Genomic DNA, 21688 nt, shown 5'->3' with positions numbered 1-21688 from the left:
CTTTTTTGTTTGATTTCTTTTTAATTATTTGCCAATTTTTAACCAGAACAAAGGGAAAAGAAGAGAAAAGGCTATAACTCAAGTCCAAATCTATTATATATTTGTTGGTATTTCTAATGGAAATATTCTGAGAACATAAGAGCCTTATTAAAAGAGGAAATCAATAATGTTTGTAAAACTGTACTGAAATAAAATTAGTTATAACAGTTCCTTATAAATGTTCAGTGCCAGGTAGATGTTTAATGAGAACAGTTAGATTAAAATAAAGATTTGCATATTTTGTGGATTTCTTTCCTCAAGTATCTAGCATTTATGTCTTCATACAGCAAACACATGCCCATTCACTTGCCAAGATTGAGAAGATCCTAATAAATAAGCATCTGGTTAGTTGCCATTTACTGATGGGGAAGAAGGAAAGAGAGAGAGTTATTATTCTCCCCATTAGTCATGCCTAAAAGTCTCTGATGCTGGGAGGGATTGGGTGCAGGAGGAAAAGGGGATGACAGAGGATGAGATGGCTGGATGGCATCACCGATTCGATGGACGTGAGTCTGAGTGAACTCCAGGAGTTGGTGATGGACAGGGAGGCCTGGCGTGCTGCAGTTCATGGGGTCGCAAGGAGTCGGACACGACTGAGTGACTGAACTGAACTGAACTGAACTGGTTTTTAACCTCCCTTCTGTCTACTCCCTGTTATTCCCGCTTCATTCCCAGGTACTTTGGGGGGAAAAAAAAATAATAATAATAACCATTGTTTTCTAGTATATCCCCGACTCCCTTGAGTAGTAGCACTAATAGAAAAGGAATTACATAATCTGACTTAATTATGGTTTTTAATGTATATATATATAGAAAAGTCAGCTATATCAGTTTATATTCTGGTTTTGCTTCTTAAAATTCTGCAATTTAACACACTGGTGTCCCAGTTTATTCCTCTATAAAATAGGGATGATAATAGGACTTAACATATAGTGTTTTGGAGCATTAAATAATATGATCCATGTAAAGCATTGGATAATATGATCCATGTAAAGAATTTAAAATATTGATGGGTATATATAAGTATGGCTAATGTTATGATGCCGTTGTTTTATTATTAATTTGCAGGGAGATTGATACATAATGAAGCAAAATTGATATCATGTTCCCAACTCTATCTAAATCACTTATGAGATTTCTTTCAAGTTAAGAGGTTGAGAAAATTTTAAGTGAGTAATTACAATTTCCTTAGTCCTACCAAGAAAGCAGAACAGAGCTGCTGTAGTCACTAGATAAACACATCTCTAAAATTCACTTCTTTATTTCTTTTTTATATTATCTGTAAACCTTATTCCTAATTGCAGATCCTCTCAGCCTCATATAAGAAAGAGTATGCAACTAAAGTGATGTACACTCAGCATGAATTTATATACAGATATTCCAGCTGTGTTGGTAGCAAACATATGTTGCCTATTCCATCTGGGATGTTCAGGCCCACTTTGCTTTATACCATGGGAGTAATTGGGTTCAGTGGGAAGCATGACTAACTGAGATAGTGTATCTTTTCAGGTGAGGATGCAAATAAGATGTAGATAAAAAGAAATCACTGTATCTGATGGCAGATAAGTTAGAGGAAGGAGAATGCACAGCAATCATAGGTATTTTGACAACAGACAATTAGAAACAAATAAAGGCAAAAGGAAGAGGTAAGGACATGCAAGGCTGACTAAAGAAAACACTTGCATTGCTTCAAAATTAACCCTAGCATCTTTGTCAAGCATTACAATATTGCTATTCCACTGATTTATTAGAAAATCAGAGTATGCCATTGAGATCAGTGAGTTGGCTGTGAACAGGAATTTACCAAAGTCAAAAATTAAGAAAGTATACGGAGGAGAGATTTTGACAAGGATATTGTTAAAGCTGAGCTAAGAATAGATAGATGACAGCTGATATCCAATACCTTCCTGAAAAGCACTCAATATTGAAAAGGGGAATCCTTATAAGGACCCAGTAGTGCCATAACTATGCAATACATAGCCCATTACTTAGTTAATCAGAGATATCTCTAAGATACTGGATTTCTGATTGCAGATTTAGCACATTAACTCTGAAATTTATTTGTCATGTGCTTCTAAAAGGAGTGACCAGATTTATAATGTAGATAGAAAATTATTTAAATTCTTTGAAGATATGGCTAGTCACTGCACTTATGCATCATTCCTGGTTGAGCATTAGTTAAGGATATTTATAATGCAAAACATACCACTATTGAATCTGAAAGAAAGTTTCTGCTTTCTCTAAAGAGGGCTTTTAAAATTTTTCTTCATATTTGATTTGACTGATAGGAAGAAAATATAGTTTTGAAAAGTTTATACATTATTGTCGAGAGTCCATAATATGCAAGTGTGAATATGCAAATGAAAAAGTTGCTTTGCTTTAGTTTAGATAAAGTCAATAATGGCATCTTGCATTAAATTGAACATATTATCATATGTCTCAACTGTCATAAGCAGTGTATGTACTAAGAATGCTATAAGGCCAATGTTTCTCTTTTATATAACCTAAAATTTAAGAAGAGTTTTTGCATTTCTTAAAAGCTTGGATAAAAATCAAAAGAATATAGTTTGGGACAAGGAAAAATTATAGAAAGTTCACATTTGTGCTTACAAATAAAGTTTTGTTTGAGCACAAAGTGTCCTTTAACTGTTGGCAATGGCTGCTTTCCCACTACAATGACAGGGTTGATTGGTTTGAACAAAAACCTCATGCTCTATCCAGAAAAAGTCTACTAACCCATATTATAAGGCAAAATTGTTGTAGTTGTTCAGTCGTTAAGTCGTGTCTGACTCTTTGAAATCCCATAGACTGCAGCACACCAGGCTCCCCTGTCCTTCATTGTCTTCTGGAGTTTGCTCAACTTTATGTCCATTGAGTCAAATTTATCTAACCTTCTCATCCTCTGTCACCCTCTTCTCCTTTTGCCCTCAATCTTTTCCAGCATCAGGGTCTTTTCTAATGAGTCAGCTCTTCACATCAGGTGGCCAAAGTTTTGAGGTTTCAGCTTTAGCATCAGTCCTTCCAAAGAATATTCAGGATTGATTTCCTTTAGGATTGACTGGTTTGAACTCCTTGCAGTTCAAGGTACTCTCAAGAGTCTTCTCCAGTACCACAATTTGAAAGCATCAATTTTCCAGCACTCAAGCTTTCTTTATGGTCCAACTCTCACATCTGCATATGACTACTGGGAAAACCATAGCTTTGACTATATGCAGCTTTGTTGGCAAAATGATGTCTCTGCTTTTTAATATGCTGTCTAGGTTTGTCATAGCTTCCCTTCCATGGAGCAAATGTCTTTTAATTTCATGGCTTCAGTCACAACCCACAGTGATTTTGGAGCCCAAGAAAAGAAAATCTGTCACTGCATCCATTTTTCCCTGATGAGATCAGGTGCCATGATGTTAGTTTTTTTAATGTTGAGCTTCAAGCAAGCTTTTTCATTCTCCTCTTTCACCTTCATCAAGAGGCTCTTTAGTTCCTCTTCACTTTCTGCCATTAGAGTGGCATCATCTGTATATCTGAGGTTGCTGATATTTCTCCTGGTAATCTTGATTCCAGTTTGTGATTCATCCAGCTCAGCATTCCACATGATAGGACAGCACATTGACTCTTCCTTAATAAGCTTATTGGTCCAAGATTTGGTTCTGATAGAAACTAAGGCTGAGAGGATGGTAGAAGAGAGCAGCCCAGTGACTGGATGGGTAGAAAAGCCACAAACTTCAGTGTGAAGTATCATGTCACCCACCATTCAGGATCTTTTCTTCCTATCTATGTTTATGTCAAAACAGCCAGAAATGTCTATGGCTTGCTTTGAGTTGTCTCAGGCTCCTTTTGATTTTATTTTTTCTCATTTTTAACTTCATGAAAATTAAGAGTTAAAAGGTAAATCTATGTAGTTTTAACAGAATATTTTTATTTATTTAAGGATAGGAAAATAAGAGTGTTGTCAACCCCTCTGATGAACAGAGGTCATCCATCACTCTCCTATTACAACGATGGCCATTAGTGCCAGGGTAAAGATGTAGGGCAAGACTACATCATCCTCTTGGGGCCTTCAGTCACTTACCCTTGACCTATGGATAAGTTGCTTTGAAGAAAAGGTAAAAGTTCATGAAGAAAGGTTATATTTATGTGCTGCAGCTACCCAATTAGTGGGGCACAGTGCGGAGCTTAAGAAACAATTATAAGAAATAAACAGACTTACCTACCCATAAGTCCCTTCTGAAAAAGGAATGACAGAGTAATTGATCACAAAAGTCACAAGAAAGTGAAGTGTCAAACGATTATAACATGTTTACTACAGCAACTTTAAGAGAACTCAGGGAATGGGAAATGTGATCATATGAATATGGGGTTAAGATTAATTTAAGGCTGGGTTCATAAGATGTATTTTTTGTTGTTCTTTTGGTTTTAATGTTTTTAATACCTACACATGAGTTGTTTCCTACTTTTCTATGTTGTTCATTCATAAAGGGTGAAATACAAGAAGAAGAAGTAAATTTATTGCACAGCATGTGAAATGGTGATAATGGTGATAATGCTGATAATGGTGTTTATTAGTAAGTGTATCTAGTGGCAATCATTTGGACCTGATATGATTCCTCTTGTATTTTGTTCAATGGCAAGTGCTTACACCAATTATTTTCTAAAAATCTGAGAGCCTCTTAGAATATGACAATACTGTCTGATCTAGCAAGCAGTCACTAACAGTCACTTGAGATCCTTTGGTGCTATTGAATAAAATACTTCATTCTTTGTCATTTTATCCATTGGTCAGTTACAAGTGTTTAAAGGCTGTGTCAGAATTTAGAGTCTTTCACTTCCCTTGATATGCAGTAGAGGATAAATGATTTTGCACTCAGCTAGACAGTATTTTACTTGATTTTGTCATATTGACAGCAAAGAGCTTACTCTGAACCAAACATAAAATGAACAGTGTCTTGTTAAATATATCTAAACTTTAAAAGAAGAGCTCAGAAGAATTCTTTTGAAAGGGCATTTGTCTACTGTTATACTAACTATAACATTATATATACCTGCTGCTGCTGCTGCTAAGTCACTTCAGTTGTGTCCAACTCTATGTGACCCCATAGACGGCGGCCCACCAGGCTCCCCCATCCCTGGGATTTTCCAGGCAAGAACACTGGAGTGGGTTGCTATTTCCTTCTCCAATGCATGAAAGTGAAAAGTGAAAGTGAAGTAGCTCAGTCGTGTCCGACTCTTAGCGACTCCATGAACTGCAGCCTACCAGGCCCCTCTGTCCATGGGATTTTCCAGGCAAGAGTACTGGAGTGGGGTGATAGAAATAAAAATGGAAAAAAGTTAAAAGATGTTTGCTTATAAATTAAAATCCCCAAGAAGATGAAAATATCTACCCTATCAAATTAGTAAGTATGTTAAATTAACATTTATTAGCATCATCTTCTTTGTAGTTACTACTTTATCCCATGAATTATAACATCTTATAATATATTCATAAATAAACATACAATATCATGATCATAGTAAGCAGTGCTACATGGTATATTTGAAAGTTACTAAAGGAGTAGATCCTAAAAGTGCTTATCACAAGAAAATAAATTATTATATAAGGTGATGGATTTACTAAATTTACTGTGGTAATCATTTCATGATATGTGTAAGTCAAGTCATTATGCCATACACCTTACATTTTTTACAGTGCTTTATGCCAATTATATCTTAATAAAATTGAGGGAAGAAAAGCAAACAACTACTCATTATACAAAAATCAGTAAAGAAAATTTCTTACCTAGGCACTGGGACGGAGAAGTCAATGGTGACCCACTCCAACACTCTTGCCTGGAAAATCCCACGGATGGAGGAGCCTGGTAGGCTGCAGTCCATGGGGTCGCTGAGTTGGACACGACTGAGCAACTTCACTTTCACTTTTCACTTTCATGCATTGGAGAAGGAAATGGCAGCCCACTCCAGTGTTCTTGCCTGGAGAATCCCAGGGACGGGGGAGCCTGGTATGCTGCCGTCTATGGGGTCACACAGAGTCGGACATGACTGAAGTGACTCAGCAGCAGCAGCAGCAGCAGGCACTGGGAAATTTTATTGAAAATATATAAATATATTTCTTCCTTATATTTTTAACATGATATTTGACATTTATGTAACACATATACAAGGTTATCAAGAATAATGATATAGTGAACTCCGAAGAGCTCGCTGCCAAGTCTGACAAGAGCATCACCAGGTAATTGTCTTCTAAATGCATATTCTCTCATATTCCTCCCTACCTCAACCACAAGGCAGAATAGTATCTCAAGTTTTGTATTTATTATTCTTGTGATTCTTATAACTCTATAGTATTTACTTGCATGCCAATAGATATAATAATTATTTTGTTTCTGATCTTTATTGAAATATATATCAGGTAGTGTTCTGGCAATTACTTTGCTCAATAAATGCTAATTTAACATTTATACATATTGTTGTGAGTAGTTGTACCTTATTTATGGCTTTTTATTTGTGTATAATTTCCCATTGTATGTCTCTACTACTTTTGTCTACTCTGTCAATTTATATTTTTATTATTTTCAGATTTTTGATATCACAAAAATTGCTACTGTAAACATTGTTTTGTATATCTTCTGGAAGATATATGCAAGTAAATATTATAGAGTTATAAGAATCACAAGAATAAAAAATACAAAACTAGAGATACTATTCTACCTTGAGGTCAATGTAGGGAGGAATATGAGAGAATATGCATTTAGAAGACAATTATTTAACACATATAATTGGTAAATTTAGTGATATGTTTATTAAGGTAACGGCAACTATTTTCCTAAAGTATATACATCAATTTACATACTAACTAAAGTGTATTTAAGATTTCTTTAATCTATATCTTCTCCATTATTTGTTATTATCAGGTTCCCTGTCTATTGACAATATTGGGTGTATAAAAATGGAATTCACTGTGGTTTGAATTTGCATTTTCCCAGTTAATAATTATGCTGAGAATATTTCTATTTATTTCATGAGCATGTTTAATAGCACTTACCCATGATTTTTCCCCATTATTATGCTGAATTATATTCTTGCAAACTGTATCTATCTCATTTGTTTAGAGAATGTGCTTTTCCAATATCTAGTTATATTACAAGAAGATCCCCTAGATCGCTATGTCAGAAGCCAGCAGAAATAGTTTTGACTACATATAAAGAATAACAACAGCATGTAAGTTCAGAATTAGAGAGATTTTTCTACAATAACACACAAACTTTACGTATAATAAAGGTTAAACCCCAAGGGAAGACAAAAAGATATTAGGACTGAGATGTGATTTAGGCCTCCCATGAGCTAATGCTTAAGATGGGGGCTTGTCATTACTTGTCATTGATAGTCGACGATGCAAAAATCAGAAATTCAAAAGCCAAGAGGGAATCTAAACCTCAGAAATTCAAGAGAGCTTTCAAAAAAATCATCAAACAGGAGAACAAAAGCAAATATACAGTCAGAATATGGAGTCTGCTAACGAAGACCAGTGCAAGGATCAAAGACAAAAGTACCGATCTCAAAAGTGGGAAGGCGCAGGACAGTTGCCTAGAAAGCAATCTTTTTGCCAGAGACTTGTTCTTATGCTGCTGCCAAAGTAAGGTGAAACAATTGGACAGTTAAAGTTAAAAAGTCCAAGAGATGATGAACATCATATTGTGATATGCTTAAGTTGTCATGGCTTATTCAGAGCCAAGACTGGAGTAAAATCAAGTCATTCTAAGTCCCGATTCTTTGAAAAAAGTCCTGATTCAAGGAAAAAAGGAGAAAGTTGTGCCAGTTTCCAGGGATTCACGTGATATTTAAGTCAAGGGGCAAGCTGAGGTACGAAGAAAGATTTAAGAACTCTTACAGGATACACAGCTGGCAAAGATGCTCAGGGTGAGAATTTGGTAACTTGAGGACAGGTGTTGGAATGTCCATGGAGAGAATATAGTGAAAGGAAATCAATAAGAAGTGGCAGCAAATTGGTAGTTTTGGTTTCAACTAAAACACATGACATAGATTCATTCTGGTCCAACTGGTGATTGTAATACAAATCACAAAACTACTCATATTGAATAATCTTTAATTTTTAATCCTATTAATCAAAACAAAAAGAAATCCCTGGGGTCTCCATCTATGATAACCTACAGTTGCCCTAGGAAATATCTTAAGCTTGAGGTACTCCTATTCTATTTAGTGAGTATGAAACAGAGAGTAAACGTGTGAAACGTAGCAGGTACCATAAATTTAAATCCTGATGATGTGATGTGGCTGTTGCTTTCAACCTTTCATTCTGTATATTATTATTAACAATATTATTTATTAATCAAATTTTGCTACACAAAAAAGCATTATTTATGTCTTACTCTATGAAACTTCCATAAAAATTACACAGATAAAAATCACAATGCACTTTATTCTTAGTATTACTGAGTAAACTACAAATTATTTGGTGTCTCTCTCTTTTTTTTTCCTATGCTGCTAAGTCTGGGAGAAGGCAATGGCACCCCACTCCAGTACTCTTGCCTGGAAAAGCCCATGGACGGAGGAGCCTGGTAGGCTTCAGTCCATGGGGTCGCTAGGAGCGACACGACTGAGCGACTTCACTTTCACTTTTCACTTTCATGCATTGGAGAAGGAAATGGCAACCCACTCCAGTGTTCTTGCCTGGAGAATCCCAGGGACGGCGGGGCATGGTGGGCTGCCGTCTATGGGGTCGCAAAGAGTCGGACACAACTGAAGCGACTTAGCAGTAGCAGCATGCTGCTAAGTCATGTCTATTTGCCTTAAGACACTAAATGAGAAAATGAAGTAGAGTTGATTTGTTTTTAATGTATAATCATTAAGGTGGTTGCCAATATTTTTTAAGTTCTGTTTAATATTTTTCTTCTTTTACTCACTGAATTAATAGGTGTACATGTAAGATATAATATTGGAGAAGGACATGGCAACCCACTCCAGTGTTCTTGCCTGGAGAATCCCAGGGACGGCGGAGCCTGGTGGGCTGCCGTCTATGGGGTCGCACAGAGTAGGACACGACTGAAGCGACTTAGCAGCAGCATGTAAGATATAATAAGATATAATATTAATTTTAAAATTAATTTCAATAATAAAAAAGAGCAAAAATGAATGGGAGAGACACCAAAAAAAATGGTGCTTATCATTGGCTGTCTTACCTCTTATTTGTGTTCAAATTTCTAATGCAATAGAAAGTGTTACTTAACTGATCTCTTTTTCTAAAGTTTTCATCATAATCTGACACCAGGTAATCATCCAAAATATAAGATGTTGTATTTTACCAAATCATAATTGATAGCAGAATATGTTTTGAAACAATGAATGTGTATGAATATGTTTTGAAACAATGAATGTATATATAACATAGTCTTCTGGTGAGCCAGAAAATCATCTTAATCTTGCTGAGAGGATCTGGTTTATTTACCAGAATGCGTCTTTGTAACTTTACTTATGGTATTGATATTTTATTACTACTTTGAAAAGACAAAATCCAGCACAGTCTCATAAATCTGTTCATGAGAGCAAAAGCATTGATTTCTTCATTTGTACTATTTATCTTCCAGTAGCAATGTTAAATAAAGTTGCCCATCTTCCTAGGACTTTTTTCGGCCACCACTTCTGCATTGGACATTCAAAGCTACAGTTTCTTTGCCCCTTCTCCCCTCTTTTCTTTGTTTTGAATGAAAGAAAAAAGCAACTAAGATAATGACATTTACCAACAAGAACTATTATCTTCCCAGGAGCAAACACAATTAAATTTATAAATCCTGTACCTCGAGATTTGAACGTATACTTTTTTTGTAATATCTATGAACATTTTAAGCTTTCTATAAGAATAAACTTTAACTAGTTACAAAATTATTAGATAGTACAATTAAACATTTTTACTTAAAAAATATTCATGTTTCCAAAATGTAATGAGTTATTATAATCCAATCATACCAGGCTATCTAGAATACAAATAATTCAGTTATATCAAAGAGTAATTTTTTATTTCTGAAGTATATTAAATGAGGCCACGATTGTATTTGAGGAAGGCCAACCTTCCATACAGAAAGAATGCATACATAATCATTTTCTTATTTTAATGTGTCTATGGACACATGTAAAATCGCATTTAGGGAAGCAAATATTCAGTCTCCCTTTAACAATAATACCCATAAATATACTGAAAATATCAGTTTGAGAAGAAAGGTTTACCAAATTTCCCAACATAAAATATGAAGGCATGGCCTTTTAAACTTCTCAAAATTACTGATAATTTAAATATCAGGGATTATGTAACATAATGAATTACAATTCAAACGAGCTATAACCTGAGTGACTGCAGAATGAAAATATAATATCCTAAAAGTAAGGTTAGCAGGTTACACTCTGGGTAAGGCTGATAACATTAATTATAGAGTAATTTGATTAATGCTGAATTTTCAGTGTTCTCAGTTTGCATAAACTTTGTAGTTTGTTAGAGATTGTGCAAAGTTGATTTTCAAAGCATAACCTGCTATTTAAGATCACATTCTCAGTAACTTTGCTTTGGCTTTATTAACTCTTTTTTTGCCTTAGAATACAGTGCTAGTACAGATGGCAGAGATAGCTATAATTTCAAGTCAATTTTGTTAAAATATTTTCAGAAGAATTGTTCAATAATTTCTTCTGTAGAATTAAACATTTAATATTTTATTTTTGATGTTGCATACTTTACATATATTTTTAATGAAGAAAGTGATAAATTTATACTACTAGTCAAATGAGGAAAGAATTACTATAATGTGCTGTCTTTCCCATATAAAGATCATGCTACTGACTTGCTGAAAGAGTGGTAATAGATTTGGATTGAGTTTAATATTCTAGTAAACACACCTCCCTGAGATTTTTGGTACATGAATTTCATAAGGATGAAATACTTTACAAGGTAGTTAGCAGATTACTCTAAACACTGAGTCAGGCTTTTGCCAGATAAAAATACCACTCTCAAATTGGAGTCTAAATGTTATGGCAAAAATCTCTCCTGTTCCAAGGAATAGTTGAAGATTTAATAAGGTGACTTTGTCACCAAGACAGTCTCAAGAGTTACTGTATCTAATGACATTAGTGTTAGCAATGATGTTACTAACATTTCTTTACACTGAATTATTCTCAATATACTATTTAAATTTCTTTAGGAGTAGGTTTTTATTCCAACAGCAAGCACAGAGTATTACTTCATTATCTACCATCTGAGAGGGCTTTATACTACACAAGACTTCATACTACCTGATTAGTAGTCAGTTTCAGGTTTCCTAAAAATTGTACTGTGCTTAGTAACTCAGTCATGTCCAACTCTTTGTGACCCCATGGACTGTAGCCCACCAGGCTGCTCTGTCCAGGGGGATTCTCCAGGCAAGAATACTGGAGTGGGTTGCCATGCCCTCCTCCAGGGGATCTTCCCTACCCAGGGATCGAATGTAGGTCTCCTGCATTGCAGGAGGATTCTTTACTCTCTGAGCCACCAAGGAAACCCCCAAATCATACAGTCATAATAAAAATGCTGGGTCAAAAAAATCCAGATTAAAAAGAAAAAAACAGTATCCTTAAATTTATGATTATCTTTTCTATATAGATTAAATCAATCAAAACAAAACCAAAAAAAAAAAAAACCCAAATTCTTACTATTCTACTTAGCTGTGGAATTTTTCTTTTAAAAAGTTCCTTTTTAATAAGTGGTCACTTTTCCCCCAGCTATCCATTGTACATCACCCCTTGGATCTCCCTTGGAAGGTCCCTGGTCATTAAATAATAAATTTGTCCACATTTTAAATCACTGCCTGTACCCTTCAAATATGTTCCATCTTGCCTCCTCTAACTAGGTACCCAAACTAGAAACCCAGAGTTAACCCAGGTCCCTGTCTCTTTATACCCCTCACACCCAATTTTTCAGAAATGCTAACCATTTCCACATACTAACATCCCTCAAACAAAGCCTTCCTCTCTTCTTCTTATAAGTATGTCTTACGTCCAGACCTCATTTCTCTTATTCCTCTTTTATTTTCAATTCATTCTGCACACTCTTGACTTACTGACCTTTTTAAAAAGATCTTTTTGTATCATTTACATTACATAGCCTCTTCAATCACTCCCTGTGGTCTTAGGATAAAAATCTACTGTTTAGCAGGACATACAAGAACTATGCCTACCTCCCCAGCTTCCTGTCACTCCTCTACATTGTATAAATCTTCATTATGCTGTTGTTTTTTTTAATGTTATGTTCTGCTTTCTATAGTCACATGTAGCCATCTCATTCTTTACTGATAAGTTTTTAATTAATTCTACTAGAGATTCAGGTTTATCATCACCTCTTTCCAAATTCTTTTCCTGGTCTTCAGTCATACTAGCTGAACTTCTCCACAGCACTGATCACAGTCAGTTATAACAGTCTGTGTACCACCCCATTGCCCCACAGCTGACTGAGTATCTTGGATGCCAGTACTGTGACGTTAGCATCTATCCCAGTGACCAGTATAATTTTCACTTAATTAATATTTGTTTAATGGATCATTAAATTAATGAACCTTATTAATCTGTCAATAATTGCACTACGAATCTATCTCATTTAGCTCCAGAATTCTTTAGAAGATCCCTAATGCTAGCTTAATTAATCAAAGCATAGAAAATAGTATGGTGTATTTAGATTTCAATAGTATATTGAGTTCATGTGATGAAATCACTTTAAAATAATTTACTTGGAATTAGGGATTCATATACAATCAAGGATTCCTTTATATCATTGACTATTTAGTGATAGATGGAGAGAACCAGATTAAATTTACTATGTCAAAGAAACTTTTACATTAACAGCATTACTGCTTCAAAACATTGGAAAAGTAGTTCTGAAGAAAACTGAAAGTTTCTTTGTATTGTTTAAACATTTAAGTTAGTGGTTTGATGGTCAGGTTTTTTAGCAAGTTAAACACCAAGAAATAAGAGAATCTATACCCAAATACTCCTCAAAAAAGGCAGAACCAACAAGTAAAAGAAATACAAAAACTTCTGTAAAGTACTTGGATTGCTAAGGTAAACCATCCACCAACATGAGCTTTAAGTCAATTAAACGGCATGTTTAAAGTATACAAAAAATACTTATAAAAAGCTATTATAGTTTAATGTGAAAGCATATGTCAATATGACTTTTTCTCTATTTGTAATCAAGCTAATTTAACTCTATGATATATTTGTGAAAACATGGAAAAACATGGTTAGAATTTTGGTTCTATAAGTTAGGTGTCATATTAACTTCTATAAACTACCTGTTACTCACTTGTAAAATGCAGAAAGTAATAATATATAAAGAAAAGTTGTGAAAATTAAATGAGATGACCTATGTTACCAACTAAGCACAGTGTATAGCATATGGTAAGCATTGAATTTATGTCAGCTATTTGTTTACTATAAACATAAATATAATCTATATGATAGACAGTATATGAATATATGACTAAAACTAGTAACAAAACTTTTTTTTAGTTGACATATATTAGTTTGAGTAGTAAAATAAAATAAATTCACTTTTTCAATACTTTTACTGTATTTTTTTCTCCCCAATATTTTGTTTGGCATTATGTAGCCCTTTCCCTACATCATTTTCTAAAGTATCAGAGGGCTTATTCTCAGAAAATGACTCAAAGTAATATCTTTATTTATGATTTTTTTATTATTTCCAATGACATGGTTATTAGCGTATGTAATAAGGAAATTACGTGATTTCTAGACATAAAATGAATAATTAGCATTTCTTAGGAAAAATGCATTTGCTTTCAAAGTTTTATCACTTATTTGTATTGACCATTTATAATAGCTAAGTTATATAAGCATAAAAATGCCACAGAGAAGTCTCACTATTGCTTAGATTGAAATCATCATAATGAAAGTTAAAAGAGTAAAAATGTTCCACATAAATAAGTCCATCCACAACATTTTTAAATTCAAATTTAGCTATTCCCAAAGAGGTTGAAGTATTGCTTTAAAAAAAAAAATCTCTAGGTGATACAATTAAATAGTTTTATACTAAGTTTTAAATGTACAACTATTGTATGCTTTCCACTTCAAGTCTTGACAATTATTTTCCTGTTGAGTCTAAATCAGGCAATAGATGCCAGTAAGCTGAACTATTGTTATGCTTACAGCTGCAGCTGCACTGTCTCAAAAATAGATGTGAAAAGAAAAAAAAAAAAGCAAAACAAAAAACAAAAGCAAAAAAACTGTAGAATGATTTGGAAAAGATATGGAAGTCATCTAGATTTCTAAGAAATTGCAGTCAAACCACTTGCACCTGGGTTCCCTGAGGTACATTTTCTTTTAGCTGACATTAGTATAGTTGGGAATTTCCTTATCATGGGCACAGGGACGTGTTATAGCTACTTAATTTTTTTGTTGAAATTGCTATCTTTTCTTATCCTTCAAGATAGTAAAAAAAAAAAAATCACTTATGCTTTTTATTTGTTTGCTTCTTTCTGACTTTAGGTTAAAATGCATTTGAATGTGTATATATATATACTTGTGTTTATAAAAACCATTTTTGTTTCCAGAATTCATATCTTAATGGGTAACAAAGAAAATGCCAATGCTTAATCATATTAGAATAAGGGAACAAAACAAGTTTTGCATATACTCTTAAGCTTATGAGTCAGTCAATTAAATAAGAAATTTTCATTAGGAGTTTCACTAGATCTAATGCATTTGCTAAGCACTTTGTGGGATTGATAAAAGTGTAGAATTCTTATTTTGTTCAAGGAGCCCCCAATATTTTCACAATGTGGAGACAGTAAAAGAATAAAGATAATGATAAAAGGAGAAGGTGACATACCAATTTTCTAATCATCTAGTGTAAATTCAGAAAACTATGATCATGGCATCTGGTCCCATCACTTCATGGGAAATAGATGGGGAAACAGTGGAAACAGTGTCAGACTTTATTTTTTTGGGCTCCAAAATCACTGCAGATGGTGACTGCAGCCATGATATTAAAAGACGCTTACTCCTTAGAAGGAAAGTTATGACCAACCTAGATAGCATATTCAAAAGCAGAGACATTACTTTGCCAACAAAGGTCTGTCTAGTCAAGGCTATGGTTTTTCCAGTGGTCATGTATGGATGTGAGAGTTGGACTGTGAAGAAAGCGGAGCGCCAAAGAATTGATGCTTTTGAACTGTGGTGTTGGAAAAGACTCTTGAGAGTCCCTTGGACTGCAAGGAGATCCAACCAGTCCATTCTAAAGGAGATCTGGGTGTTCTTTGGAAGGAATGATGCTAAAGCTGAAACTCCAGTACTTTGGCCACCTCATGTAAAGAGTTGACTCATCATTCAGGATGGGGAGCACGTGTATACCTGAAATTAAAAAAAAAAAAAATTAAAAAATTAAAAAAAAAAGAGTTGACTCATTGGAAAAAACTCTGATGCTGGGAGGGATTGGGGGCAGGAGGAGAAGGGGACGACAGGGGATGAGATGGCTAGATGGCATCACCAACTCAATGGACCAATGGACGTGAGTTTGAGTGAACTCTGGGAGTTGGTGATGGACAGGGAGCCCTGGCGTGCTGCGATTCATGGGGTCGCAAAGAGTTGGACATGATTGAGTGATGAACTGAACTGAAATGAAGTGTAAATAATTTTAGATTTGGCTAATCCAAATCTAGTATTTCTAGTGAAATCCAGACAACTGGAGGTTCTGGATTGTTTTTGTAAATATAAAAATGCTCTTAAGATATCTTAAATAGCCTAACTAAAATAAATCTCTCTCTCTTTTTAATTTGTACCTCTATTCTTCCTCAGCTATTTCTCGCATCCCCTCACCCTCCTAGTAACCAGTTTGTTTTCTGCATCTATGCAGAAAATTTTCATTATGTTCATTTGTTTTATGCTTTAGATTTCACATACAAATGAAATCATAGTTTGTTTTTTTCCTCTGTCCAAGGGAGACTACTACTACTGAGCAGACTACCCTCAAGGTCCATCCACAGCAAGATTTAATTTTATTTATGATAAGCAATATTTCATCTTATACATAAACCACATCTTTATTCTTTATAATAAGGCCTTATATATCTCAGAAGAAGTGACAAGTACTTCAGAAAAGAAGTCTACAAAGTGAGTATGCAAGTAAATTGCAAGTCAGTAGATCATTTGTGGAGAAGGCAATGGCACCCCACTCCCGTATTCTTGCCTGGAAAATCCCATGGACGGAGGAGCCTGGTAGGCTGCAGTCCATGGGGTCGCTAGAGTCGGACACGACTGAGTGACTTCACTTTCACTTTTCACTTTCATGCATTGGAGAAGGAAATGGCAACCCACTCCAGTGTTCTTGCCTGGAGAATCCCAGGGATGGGGGAGCCTGGTGGGCTGCCGTCTATGGGGTCGCACAGAGTCGGACACCACTGAAGTCACTTAGCAGTAGCAGTAGCAGATCATTTGTAATCAAATGTTTCATGATTTCTTTAAAAATCATAAAGAAACAAAATATTAAGATCGGGTTAAATATTGAAAGTTTTGGGTTTTTTTTTTTCAAGAAAAGAGTTTAGGGACTAAGAGATTAGAAAGTTCTAATCTATGCACTGTCACAAGCTTCTCATCTATGACCTCCTTTTATTACATATAAAATGAAGGGATTCATTTTGTCATTACTATTCCCATTCTCTTTCATTTACCTGTTGTGCAGAATAGTACATCCTTTGACTTGTCCTAAACCAGGTGGCTTCATTAATTTTACCATAGCTTTTTGTGTGGTCAACATATTATTTTTCGTTTAGCAGAAATATTGTTCATTTGTGTATCTCACAAAAATTAGTTGTAGGTGAGGCACTGTGGATAGAGGGCATCACACCTGAATATAAATCTGCAAACTACCCTTCCCTAGGAGATGCTAGTAGATAGTTTCCCTAATTGCCCTCCACACACATTTCCTGCTTATATGTTTCTTTGTTAACTCCTAATTACTTGAGCCTGAGGCTTTACCTGAGTGAAACAGGAACTAAATTTTCACTCCCTCAGTAAAGTAGCTGAGTATAATTTTCTTAAGTTTAATAGGTTTTCCAGTTGTATTTTAATAAAATCTGTAAGTTAAAATGCTATGTGATTTTTATAAAATGATTTTCATAATAATTATTATATGGTTATTGCTTGTGCACTAGAATGTTAACGGAAATGGCTGGATGCCTCTTTATAGATCTATGTATAATTAGAAAAAAGAGTTTAGCCTAAGATTTTCTGTCAAAACCAAAATACCCTCATTCAGAAATAATGTGCATTTGCCTATTTTATAATCCTGTTGTTTCCTATTGTTATTCAGATAGCATCTTCAATTAGAGTGTTCAGACTTTAAGTAAATAAGTTCATGTCAATGGACTTCTCTAAAATGCTGGATGCCTGCTTTACCTTTTACACACACAGATACACATGTGTTTTTGTTCACATGACTCTAGTTTTCAATATAAATTGATCACATTTTCTTGAATTGCCAGCTTCTCATTTTTTACTAGTCCTCTGTACCCTTGACACTGGACAAATCATCACAAACTTCTTTTCACTGAAGAATCATATGACATTAAACTTTTAAAAAAAGATCATTCCATCACAGATCTCTGAAATACCAGCAGTGTAGTATCTTTTGTAGTCTGCTATTAGCAGAAGTATTGTTATAACATATTATGGCAAAAGCTATGGTGGCCACACTTGTATTTCAGGTTTATTAAAAAAGATTATTCAACATTAAGAAACAAACAGCCCATTTAAAAAATGATCCATGGATTTTAAAAGGCACTTTACTAAAGAAGATATGCAGATAATAAATAAACAAATAATCCACAATACATGTCATGAGGAAATGCAAATTAAAACAACAGTGAGATACAACTGCATTCCTGTTAGAATTGCCAAAATCTGGAATATATTCACCACTAAATTCTGGTGAGGTTGTAGAGCAATAGGAATTCTCATACATTCCTGGAGGGAAAGCAGAATGTTGTAGCCACTTTGGAAGACAGTTTGACATTTCTTATAAAACTATACATACTCTTAACTTTGTGTGTGCTAAGTCGCTTAGTTTGCGTTTCACTTTTAGCGACTCTATGGACTTTAGACTACCAGGCTCCACTCTCCATGGCATTCTCCAGGCACGAATATTGGAGTGGGCTGCCACGCCCTCCTCCAGGGGATCTTTCCAACCCAGTGATCAAACCTGCATCTCTTATTTCTCCTGTATTGGCAGGCAGGTTCTTTACCACTAGTGCCACCTGGGAAGCCCACTGTTAACCTTATGACAAAGCAGTTGTGCTTCTTGGTATTTACCTAAAGGAGCAGAAAACTATGTTCACACAAAAGTCTGCACATGGATGTTTATAGTTACTTTACTGATAAGTGTCAAACTCTGAAAGCAACCAAGATGTCCTTTAGTAAGTAAATGAATAAACTCTAGTACATCCAGACAATAGAATATTATTCAGTGCTAAAAGAGATGAGCTATCAAAGCCATGGAAAGACATGGAGGAAGCTTCAATGCATATCATTAATACTAAGTTAAAGAAGCCTGGAATAGGAAATGGCAACCCAGTCCATTATTCTTGCCTAGAGAATCCTATGGACAGAGGAGCCTAGCAAGTTACAGTCCATGGAATTGCAAAGAGAGTCAGACACAACTTAGAGATTGAACAACAAGCCAATCTGAAAATATTATGTACTGAATGATTCAACTATATGACAAATAAAATGGAAAACTAGGGAGATGGTAAAAAAAAAAAAAAAATCAATGGTTGCATGAGATTGTTGCCAGAGGATGAATAGACAGAGCACAGAAAATTTTCAGTGAAAATACTCTATATGATACCATAATGGTAAACGTACACCATTAAACATTTGTTCAAACCCATACAAAGTACAACACAAAGAGTGAAATGTCAACTGTGGGCTTTGCATGATTTTGATGTGTCAGTACAGGCTCGCCCTTGGTGAAAGTGTACTGTTTTGTGATGTTGACAATGAGGAAGGCGAGGCAGTGTACAAAATATGTGGGAAAGCTCTATATTTCCTTTTTAATATTTTTATAAACCTAAAACTGTTCTAAAAATATAGTTTATCATTTTCACTTTTTATAAACTGTGTGTGAATCATTTGTTACTTTATTCTTTTTTCGTTCTATAACTAAATTTTTATACAATTTTAGTAGCATTCAATCTCCAGTTCCATGATACTTTTATCTCACATAATGTCAAGTTCAGAACTAAAACGTGTAACATAGCACCTTTTTTTTTAAAACACATAGTACATACCAGTTTTTTATTTGTTTACCAACTATACAAACACGTAAAGGGAAGAATACATTGAGATTGAGATTTAGGAAGTATTAAAGCAAGTTTTAAGACAGTGTTTTACATCTTAAATCCAAAGTTCCTTCTCCTTTAGCCACATTAGTGCCCTTTCAATTGCTTGCAATGAAGTCGTCTTTCAATGAGAATGGTGCTGTGTTTAAAGATGATAATGAATACCTTTCTCAATGCTTACAATTTTTTGCTAAATTCCACTGCAGAATTCACCAAAGATGCACCAAAATTCTATATTTTTAGAGAACTTGGTGTAATGACTACCTAGTGCTTTCTAGCTAACATTGGAATGACCAAAGTAGTCTGTCTACATCTAGGTTGAGCAGTTTGTCAACGACAAAGAGAGGCCTTGACAGCCACTTTCTCTTCTCTCACCCCTACTGCATTCTTTTCCACGAATGAACCAGACTTGAAAGCTCACCTTTACCCCAAGAAAGGATTGGTCTTGATTTCAGCCTTTCCTTATTTGTATTCCTCAGATTTATTCTTAAGCATAAAGAAACTTTGCAAAATAAAAATGCTACAGGAGGAATCACATTCAGAAAACATTGCCCTAGTGAAGACAAATTTCTTTACAGCAGGACTGTTCAGTGCCTACATTCTACATATGTTGATGCGTATTATGATTCTCTAAAAAGAGGAAATAGTCGTTTTTCTCAAGTTTATTTGATATTGGAAACTTCACTTAGTTGAATACCTGATTTGGCAAATCCAGTTTGAGAAACACAGCTTTAGCAACTATTTATACTTTCGCATAAAGGAAGAAGAAGAGACTAGGATTTGGTAAGAGTAAATCTAACTTAATGTCAGTGAGATTCCAAATATAAATGCTAATTTTGGTGACAAATTTATTTAGGTTTATTCTGCAGAAGCTCACCAGCAAGATGTAGCTGATGGGCAGAGTAGTAGAAGAGAAGAGATTCTCTTTTTTATGGAAGTGTGTGCTGACGGTATAAGTGCAGTTCATAATTTTCACCACAAGATTGTAACAACAGCTACATAAATACTTTAGCCAACATAACCTGCAATTCAAGAGTAGAGTAATAGATGTCTTTTTGTGCAACAGACAGCAAATACTTAATCAGTTAATAGAATAATCTTACCTAAAAATGCTAATAGGCAACTTAAAAAAAAAAAAAAAAAGGAAACAAAAACAGATCCAGTTGAGCAATTTCTTATTGAACCAGTTTGTTTTTAATGTCAAAGTCACTTACAAAATCACTCCCTCTTAGTAAACTAGGAAATTAGGAAGTTAGTAAGCAGCTTGAGGAGTCCACTTAATCATCTCGTTAACACGTATGTACTTAGTTTCTGTGTCAATAAAGAGGTGATGATGCTGGAGTTTATTTTCATGTGGATATGCTCTCTGTCCCCAGTTATGTGGTGAACTTAGGGTGATGTCTGCTTGTCTATTATTTTTGAACTTTTTCAATGCTGCGTTGCTTTTTTACAATTTAAGCATTTAACACATTTGGTCAACTTGATGTTCAGGCAAATAAAACAGTCTCTCAGAGCTATATTTAATGAGCAGGATCTTTCTAGATTGAAGGAGTTCAGATGTGTTTGCAAGTACATATTTTAATGTCTGGACCCTTAATTTGTAGAGTGAATCAAGAGATGTACTTCTATTTTTTTTTTCAAAAGATTCACTCATTGCTTTTCCCACTGACATCACATTTTCTAAATAAATGCTCCAGTATGAAAAATCTGGGAGTGATAAAGTGTCTGCTCACACACAGAACCAGAAATTTTACCACTAGACAGAGTGAGCTGTTGAAAACATTCTTTACACTGTTAATTTTCTGTTAAAAAGTCTTATATACTTTGGTGTGATTTTCTCTGCATAGAGATCATAGTGGATCTCACAATTATCTCAAAAACATAGAAAATGCAAATAAACTGTTTCTCTTTGACCTGATTCTTCAGTCACATAGCTACGTGACAGATAATCACCATTCAGTTACAGATGAAAAATTCTAATTTTGTATTTTACCCTGCAAAAAGTGTACACTAACTTTATTTAAGGAAGGCACTTTTCTGAATTTGTAAGGTCTAAAAACACCTAGTGAAAGACCAGGCCCTCAGAGCTTTTGTGGGCGAGTTGTACTCTTTGCCCTAGTCAGGCAGTTGTTGCTCTTCCTTTTCTTCTTTATTAAAGGTTCTAATGGACTTAGAAAGATTTGCATTTCTTTGGCAGCGTTATTCTGCCTCATTTTCTTAATGCTATCCTGTGGGTTTTGCCAGCTTCCTCTTTTATCTGTCTCTTCAACCTAAAT

The sequence above is a fragment of the Bison bison genome, unplaced genomic scaffold, assembly GCF_000754665.1.
Source record: "Bison bison bison isolate TAMUID 2011002044 unplaced genomic scaffold, Bison_UMD1.0 scf7180017864035, whole genome shotgun sequence".
NCBI lineage: Eukaryota > Metazoa > Chordata > Mammalia > Artiodactyla > Bovidae > Bison > Bison bison.
This window is presented reverse-complemented; position numbering follows the sequence as displayed.